Genomic DNA, 7781 nt, shown 5'->3' with positions numbered 1-7781 from the left:
GTTAGAGCCAGCAGGCAGTTTAAAAAAAAAAAAAAAAAAAAACTCCGACGACAGAGATGTAACACGAGTAGCATTCTACCGAGCACTATGTCTGAACAAACTCCACGGTTACCAGAAGTCTCCTGGTTACTAGGGACTAGTTCAAACCGAAGTATAAAACAAACCTGAAGCTGAAGAAACCCTAAATGTTAACGGAAAAAGCCCGCGGACCTGGAGGGGAGAGAGCTGCTCACTTCTCCGTGTCCCGTGTGCGAGTGAGCGGCACACAGCAACAGGAGTCTGTCTGTGTAGGGAGGGGCGCTGGGACTAGCCAATCACAGAATAGTGTAGGGGAGGGGCGCTGGGACTGGCACTGTGACTAGCCTATCACAGAACGGAGACGCAGTCAATGGAGAATTTCATTGAATCCGAGTACAGATATTGACTCGCATTACTCGGATAATACTTGTACTCGGCAAAAGTGCTTTATCCGTACCGGATACTCGTTTCAGCCGAGTACTCGGCTCATCCCTACTGGAGACGTAATGAAACAGTAACCTTGACCTTTGACCTCCAAAAGCGAAATCAGTTCATCCGCGACTCCTAGTGGTTATGTATGCCAAATTTAAAGTGCTTCCCTCTAGGCGCTCAGAGATATTGCATTCACAAGAATCGTATGGACAGACATGAGGACACAGTCACCTTGACATTGAACCTTTGACCTCCAAAATCTCATCAATTGATTTGCGAGTTCATGTGAATGTTTTTGGAAACTATGAAGAAAACACATGGGCATTGTGATAAGATGGTGCTGTCTATCGTTGTTTCTGAGATCAACAATACCTTCTAAAGTTGAATAGCTATTGCGTACCGGTAATATTAGAGAAGAGCTCTCGTTGGCACTGTAGGCGGACAATTTAGAAAATTAAGTTACTTTACACTTTAAACTGTTACATCTCCTCTGAATCACCATCTGCAAATTTCAAGCCTCGTTGGCATGCCGACCACCATCTACAGTAGGTAAATCACTGGCTAGCTATGCATGAGTACCTCATATCTTTTACCAGGTCAGGTGGTAATAGTTATGGTCAAATGAAGCTTCATTAAGCTTTCTGAACAATGTTCTTCATTTTCTGAACACATTCACTCAGTAGTGTTTTATTATTGGTGTGGCATCTGTGATTGCCCTAGAGGTCTCTCAGTCCAGCACCTCTCCCGCTCATCTTTGTTAGTTTTACACTGTCCAGCATAAATCGCTGACACCATACTCACACTCATCCATGCATATACATTCACCAGACTAAACTGATACCACCATCATTGAATTATCATTTCTTTTGTTGTGGTCATATTCTCGCATTTCCTTCAACCTTTGCACACGGTCTTTTGTCCTGGCCTTTTCATGGGGTCATGACAAAGCATCTAGGGTCAATTTAGCCTTTGTGTGAGTACATAGGTTTCCAGATACATTGTTTTTGTGAAGAGTGACGACCCAATTGTTAGTTTTTCTGAAATTTTGCAAACCATTACAATGCCTTTCATAGCCTCGTTGGCGCTACCCAGAACGTATTTGCACTTTTCATCTCCTTTTCTTACCAATCAAACCCAAAGCTCCCTTCCATTTTTTGCCAATCACGAGAGATCATATCCATTTCTTGCCAATCAAAAAGCGCCTCCTCTGGCAACGCCATCTCCATTTCCTACCAATCCAAACGCATTTTCTGCTTCGATGGCAGCTTTGCTGCAATCGCAAGAGAAGACGACTCATCTCGGTATTTTTCCACGGAAAATAAAGTAAGTTATTACTGGCACCACATCTCATGAATTAAACTTGTCAAAAGTTCATGTAATTGATGTATTTGTTTGACCGCAATGTCATATTGTTGTGCACTTTGCTAGTTAAGAACAAGCTTATAACGTTATGCTGCTGTAAGCAGTAGTAGCTAGTGTATTAAAAATAAATATATTATAAATGTATTATAAATAAATACAGCACATTAACGCTACAGTAACGTTAGGCCAAACGTCACCGTCACATGTTGTGCATTAAACCTGTTACATGTTCATGTAATGTATGTAGCTATGTATTTATTTTCTTGCGAAGTCATGTTGCGGTGCACTTTTCTAGTTGAGAAGAGTATAACGTTAGTCAACAGGATAGGCTACGTTATGTGTATCACTTTATGTATAAAGTAACATCAATATGTTAAGTACGTCGGATCTTAAGTTAACGTTAGCTGTAATTTATTTTTATTTTAAAATTATTATTATAATATATTTTATAATTTTTAGAGGGAGAGAGAGAGAGAGTGAGAGAGAACTGATAAATTGATTGAATTGACATCAGTCCCTTATAATTTATATTACTTTAAGATTAGCATTCAAACGTTTACCCCCACTTTAGTCCACTGTGGTATTTGTTGACAATAAAATATAATTGTAATATAATAATGTTAATGTTGATAATGATTATATTAAGCCTCAATTATGACTCAAGCCCTGTACTAGCAATGTTACAACATGCTTTACTATAAGATGAAGGTAGATAGATTTGATGATAGAAATTAGCTATTCCATGGTCATGCCTGTAATATATAATTATTTGATTAAATCTTATACTATAGTTTTGTCTTTTTGGACAATAAAGGGACCTTATTAAGTGCCTAACTATTGAATTAGTCCTATTGTCCTATTGAGTTTTAATCTCAGATGGCTTCTAAGGCTAAGAAGCATCGTGCCATGGGGGACGATGAATGGCTGTCCGGCTGAGGACGTTGCCGCTACAGGGGTCTGGCCTACTGATGCTGGGATAGACCAGCCCCTAGTCAAAAGAGATGCATGAGCTATCTTAAGGTACAGCTTTTTACATGTTTTTTTAACAACTATCAACAATAATTAATGTCATGTAACATTCGGTGCATTTTAATTTGGTGTGAATTACAGATAGAGAAGTGTCCACTCCAGCAGCGGGGGCAGATGTCTTTTTTGGTGGAGCACAGGTCTGCACGTGTGGATTTCACACTAAGAAGGTAAGTTCATTGGGATACTTAAATGATAGAAGTATACTAAAGATGCAATCATAATGTATGTTGTTAAAATTGACTTATATTTGTTGTCTGTGATTCTTTGATATTTGTATTAGAAAAAATGTGGCAGACAGCCACACCTGCTGCTGCAGCTGGCCCAGCTCCGTCAACTGCTGCTGACCCTGCTGCTCCAACTGCTGCTGACCCTGCTGCTCCAACTGCTGCTGACACCTGCTGCTCAACTGCTGCTGACCTGCTGCTCCAACTGCTGCTGGACCCTCTGCTGGTCCAGTGCAACCCAAATTATCCTTGAAATGGTACCCAGCACTACTATTAATAAAACATATAAACAGAATCAATGCAACAGTAGCTTTAATTCCCTGTATATTGCTTTGACCTGTACAACTCTATGATCATTTACTGTAACTTGGGACATTTCATCCTTCCCCAGTTATTCAAACCACGGTTCGGTGGCTCACACACTGCAACACTGAAGCCCAACCTCAGTATGGCCAGGAAACCTTCTCAGTATGATGCCACATGTTGGTTAATTATAATGAATTCTGTTAATAATGCCTTTTATTAGTTTGCACTCCCTTCTTCTTAATAAACTGATTAAAATGACCTGTGGTAAACTTGAAACTTTAAAATTGTATCTCTTGGGAGAAGTTTGGGTGCTACTCTGCATGCAATTCTCTTTTCTTCCAGGTCGTTTCCAGCACTGCACCACGTCCATCTGGCAGTTTGATTGACACCTCTGCAATAAAAACCACAATCCTCTTGCTGCACCTCAACAACCTTGCTGCTGTCTCTGTGTCACCCCAGCTACCCAGCCTGCTGCGGTCTCTGTGTCCACCCCAGCTACCAGCCTGCTGCTGTCTCTGTGTCCACCCCAGCTACCCAGCCTGCAGCCGTCTTCATGCCTGAAGAACACTAGTAAGAGGGATTAAAGAATAGCTAAGTAAAAGAATACTAAATGGGTAATTATTCCACAGTATTGTGTGCGTAATATTAGTGATAACTTTAATCGTTGGTCTGATGTTGTTTTTCAGGCTGGTGTATGAAACAACATGCCGGGAATGGATCTTGTGGACAATCTGGCAGAGTATCTGGTGGGTCTGAAGCCCATACTGGTTTGACCTTGAGCAACCAAACAGGCCAGCACCATCATTGACCTCTGGCAGAGCCTGCTGCCGCTTGACCAGCAACGGGTGGTGTTTGCTGCCAGACACCAAGACAGGCTCATAGTAGGAAAGTTCAGGTCTCCAAAACTACGGGCAGAGTTTACTCCTGGTGTGGAGAGCCTGAAGCGGTGTGTGCTGGGATCCATTGCCTCCCCTGCCCAGTGGCCAGACTGCTGCCGCTTGGTGAAGCCATTTGTATCAGACTCTGTGATTTACACAAGAATACAAAAAGGAAAGTAAAGGGTAAAGTACAGGACTATACTACAAGATGACTTGTGTCCGCAGGATTACCGCAAATCCGGTATCTCTATTCTGGATATAATAAGAGGAAGGTGGAGTACAACACTTTCGGAAGTGTGGACAATTCAGACCGCAGAAACTGGGCACAGCCAATATCAAGGCACAATCTACTGCCCAAATACAGAAACACTGTCGAAAGAGTTGTGGTTAGATCAGATTAAAAAATCAAATATGTAAATGAATAATGTAAATACAAATGTAAATAGTTAGATTTTACTATGCATACAATACTATGATGTATTGTGATTTATATGTTATGTGTGTTTTACTCTTTGTACAGAATTAGTTTGTTGATTCTTATTTTCCTCCTGGCGTAAAAACCTTTGTATAGTCAGTCATTTCTTGTGCTAAACAATATTATTCGTACCTGAAGACATATTGTTTTGTTAAGATCAATAATGTAATAAAGTTGGCATGTATTATATTAATTGGCTTCATTTCAATATTATTCTAAATATAGTGTACACACTGCTGAGCATATGACTTGCCTTTATACACCCTACTTCCCTGCAATGATTACTGTAAGACATACTAGCTTTTAGAGAAAAGAGAACTACAAATGCTTGGTTTTACCTGTAATACATTGTTTAAGAAAAAGAAAATATTTATTACTAAACAATACTTAATATAAAGACTAACTTTTAATATTGACCAAATATAGCACGATTACTAAATGTATGCAGTACTAAAAACAGATATATGTTCAAAAGTCAATCTAAACGTTATAAAATTATTTGTTTAAATTTTTTCCCAACCTTCCTAATATCTTATTCCTCCAAAACTTTGTTTAGTAGAACATAAAGTTGTGGACAGTGTAATTGGATCTTCTGGCACTAGGTGGGGATTTGAACCTGTGACCTCTGAATCTACGTTAAACTTCCCTTATTTCCAGAAACATTCAAATTTCAGCAATTAAATTAAAATCTGACTTAATAGAAACTAAAAACTCTTACACTATGTGTGTAATTTAGCATCTTTCTCATCTTTTCTCTCATTCTCTTTTCCTCCTTTTTCTCTTCCTTTTCCTCTTTTTACTTCTTCCCTCTTCCCCTTTTTTCCTCTTCCCCCCCCTTACAGACTATTGTTCCCCAGCTTTGGCGCAGCGGAAGCGTGCTGGGCCCATAAACCTGAGGTTGATGGATCGAAACCATCCTCTGCTAATTGTGTCAGCATTACTTCTATTTTCCTGTGTGTTCATGTTTAACAAAGCATCTGTGCTGCATCTGTCTGAAGTGAAATGTCTCCACCTGCTGAAAAATAAACTTAATGGCATGTCAATTATATTTATCCATGAATATGCAAACTACAGTGCTCATACTGCTGTAACACCTATAAAAACTGGAGCGTAATACAATAAATATGCTACATTTAAAGTGCTTGTAGTGCTATCTGATAGTCTGAGGTATACAAGGGACACCGTTTAGTTTGTGTCAAATGCACTCTACCACTGAACAACATCCCCTGAAGATTTTCAGATTTTTTTATTTTTCCAAGATAGACTAAGACTTATCTTTATTAATCTTTTGGGATGACTCACCATGAAGAAATTGAAATATTACGGAAATAAAAGAAGAACCTGGGTAAAACATGTAATGGTATTGTTGTATTTGGCTTCAAAACCTGTAAATGCAACGGCAGTGGCTGGAAATCAAACCTGGGCAAAATACTTGCACTGCTACGATATAAATCATAGTTGAAAGTAACACACCTGTTGCTTTCTGCTGCTTTCTGCTCTGTTGATAAACTTTTCAATTGGTTAGTAGTAGTTACCAGACACGGGCAAAGTGCAAATCGTAGTGCGCTCCCTGTGTCTGTGGATCCTCGTGGAGGCAGCTTGATTGATTGATAAAGTCCCTTATTTGTACCATAAAAGAGATCTAATATTTTATCAAATCAGAGGGGCAAGTAACCTTTCTGGTTACTTCATGACAAATAAAGCAAGTAACCACACAATGAAAACTAATGCGATGGCTGGGAATCAAACCCAGGTAAACTGCTTGGAAGGCGGCTATGCTCACCACTATACCATCACTGGACAATGCACTGCTTAATGCAAATCTTGGTCATTGAGACTGATTTTTGCATTAATTACCATGAACACAAGGAGATTGCCTTTTAATACTTTTCTCTTTCAGACTAAGAGCTTTTTGCAGCTCTTTGACAGACTGGAGACTTGTTGGAGATGCCGGGGATTGAACCCAGGGCCTCATACATGCAAAGCATGCGCTCTACCACTGAGCTACATCCCCTGAATGTTTTTAGCTTTTTTTTTACTTTTTGTGAGATCATTGAATAAGAGAAGACACCTGGGTGAAATATGTAATATTTATGTTGTATATGGTTTCAAAACATGGCGGTGGCTGGAAAGTGAGCCTTGGCAAAATGCTTGCACTGCTATGGTGTAAATCTAGTCGAAAAGTAACACATATGTTGCCCTTCTGCTGGACAATACAACGCTCACTTTAAATCTTGTAACACATCTGGGCATTGAGAAATGCATTGGTGGAGACGGGTGGCTTCCAGTACCTATGAGATTGAGCCACAAACTATGTAGGGTGTTGTTTTAATGCCCCGGATCCCTAACAGGGAGTCTACCTCCTTCAATGTTGAGTTAGTTTTCTGATCGGTTAAGATTTCTGTGGGGACCCCTACCTGGGAAAAATGTTGAAGTAAACTATTGGCCACTTGTCTAGCCTTGGTGTTTCTGAGGGAGTAAGCCTCTGGGTAACGTGTTGCATAATCACAAATCACTACGATGTAGTGGTGACTGCCCTATCCTACTGTTAAGGAGTTTAGATCGGTGGGTGGAGTACCTGCTGCCTCCATGTCCCTGCTACACACCCTATGCTACAAATCTCCAGTCTCTTCTCTCTCTGTCTGTCTCTTTCTCTCACCCAACCAGTTGAGGCAGACGCCCCCCCACCCTCTTAAAGAATGCCTTTCCTTGTCAATCTCAGAAATAACCACAGAATCACAACTTCCATTCAGCTGCTTGTGCCAGTATTCAACCACCTGAAAGTCGCTGTATTTCCAGTATCAGTTGGGTTTTTTTGTTTTTAAAACACCTGCCCCGTGTGAGGGTTGAACTCACGACCTTCAGATTATGAGACTGATGCGCTGCTACTGCGCAACGAGGACGGCACTCTCAAGGTTGGGAAAATTTCGTAAAATTTGGTCTTCAATTTTAATAAAAAACAATGTATGTGGAGAACTAAGTACTCCACATACTTGCCAAACTTTGCGTAGGAATCGGCGTACGCCCGTCCTACGCCGGTTTTAGGTCGTATGCACG

At 40.3% G+C, this 7781-nt stretch overlaps 1 non-coding gene across 1 annotated transcript; it reads right to left on the bottom strand.

Annotated features, from left to right (window-relative positions):
- Positions 1–6666: 6666 nt before the first annotated feature.
- trnaa-ugc (transfer RNA alanine (anticodon UGC)) lies at positions 6667–6738 on the bottom strand. Its single transcript has one exon. It is a non-coding gene; the product is annotated as a tRNA-Ala (tRNA).
- Between the last annotated feature and the right edge of the window lie 1043 nt (positions 6739–7781).

The sequence above is a fragment of the Etheostoma spectabile genome, unplaced genomic scaffold, assembly GCF_008692095.1.
Source record: "Etheostoma spectabile isolate EspeVRDwgs_2016 unplaced genomic scaffold, UIUC_Espe_1.0 scaffold00018511, whole genome shotgun sequence".
Taxonomy (NCBI): domain Eukaryota; kingdom Metazoa; phylum Chordata; class Actinopteri; order Perciformes; family Percidae; genus Etheostoma; species Etheostoma spectabile.
Note: the sequence above shows the minus strand (reverse complement) of the source record. Positions and strands in the feature narration are given on the sequence as shown.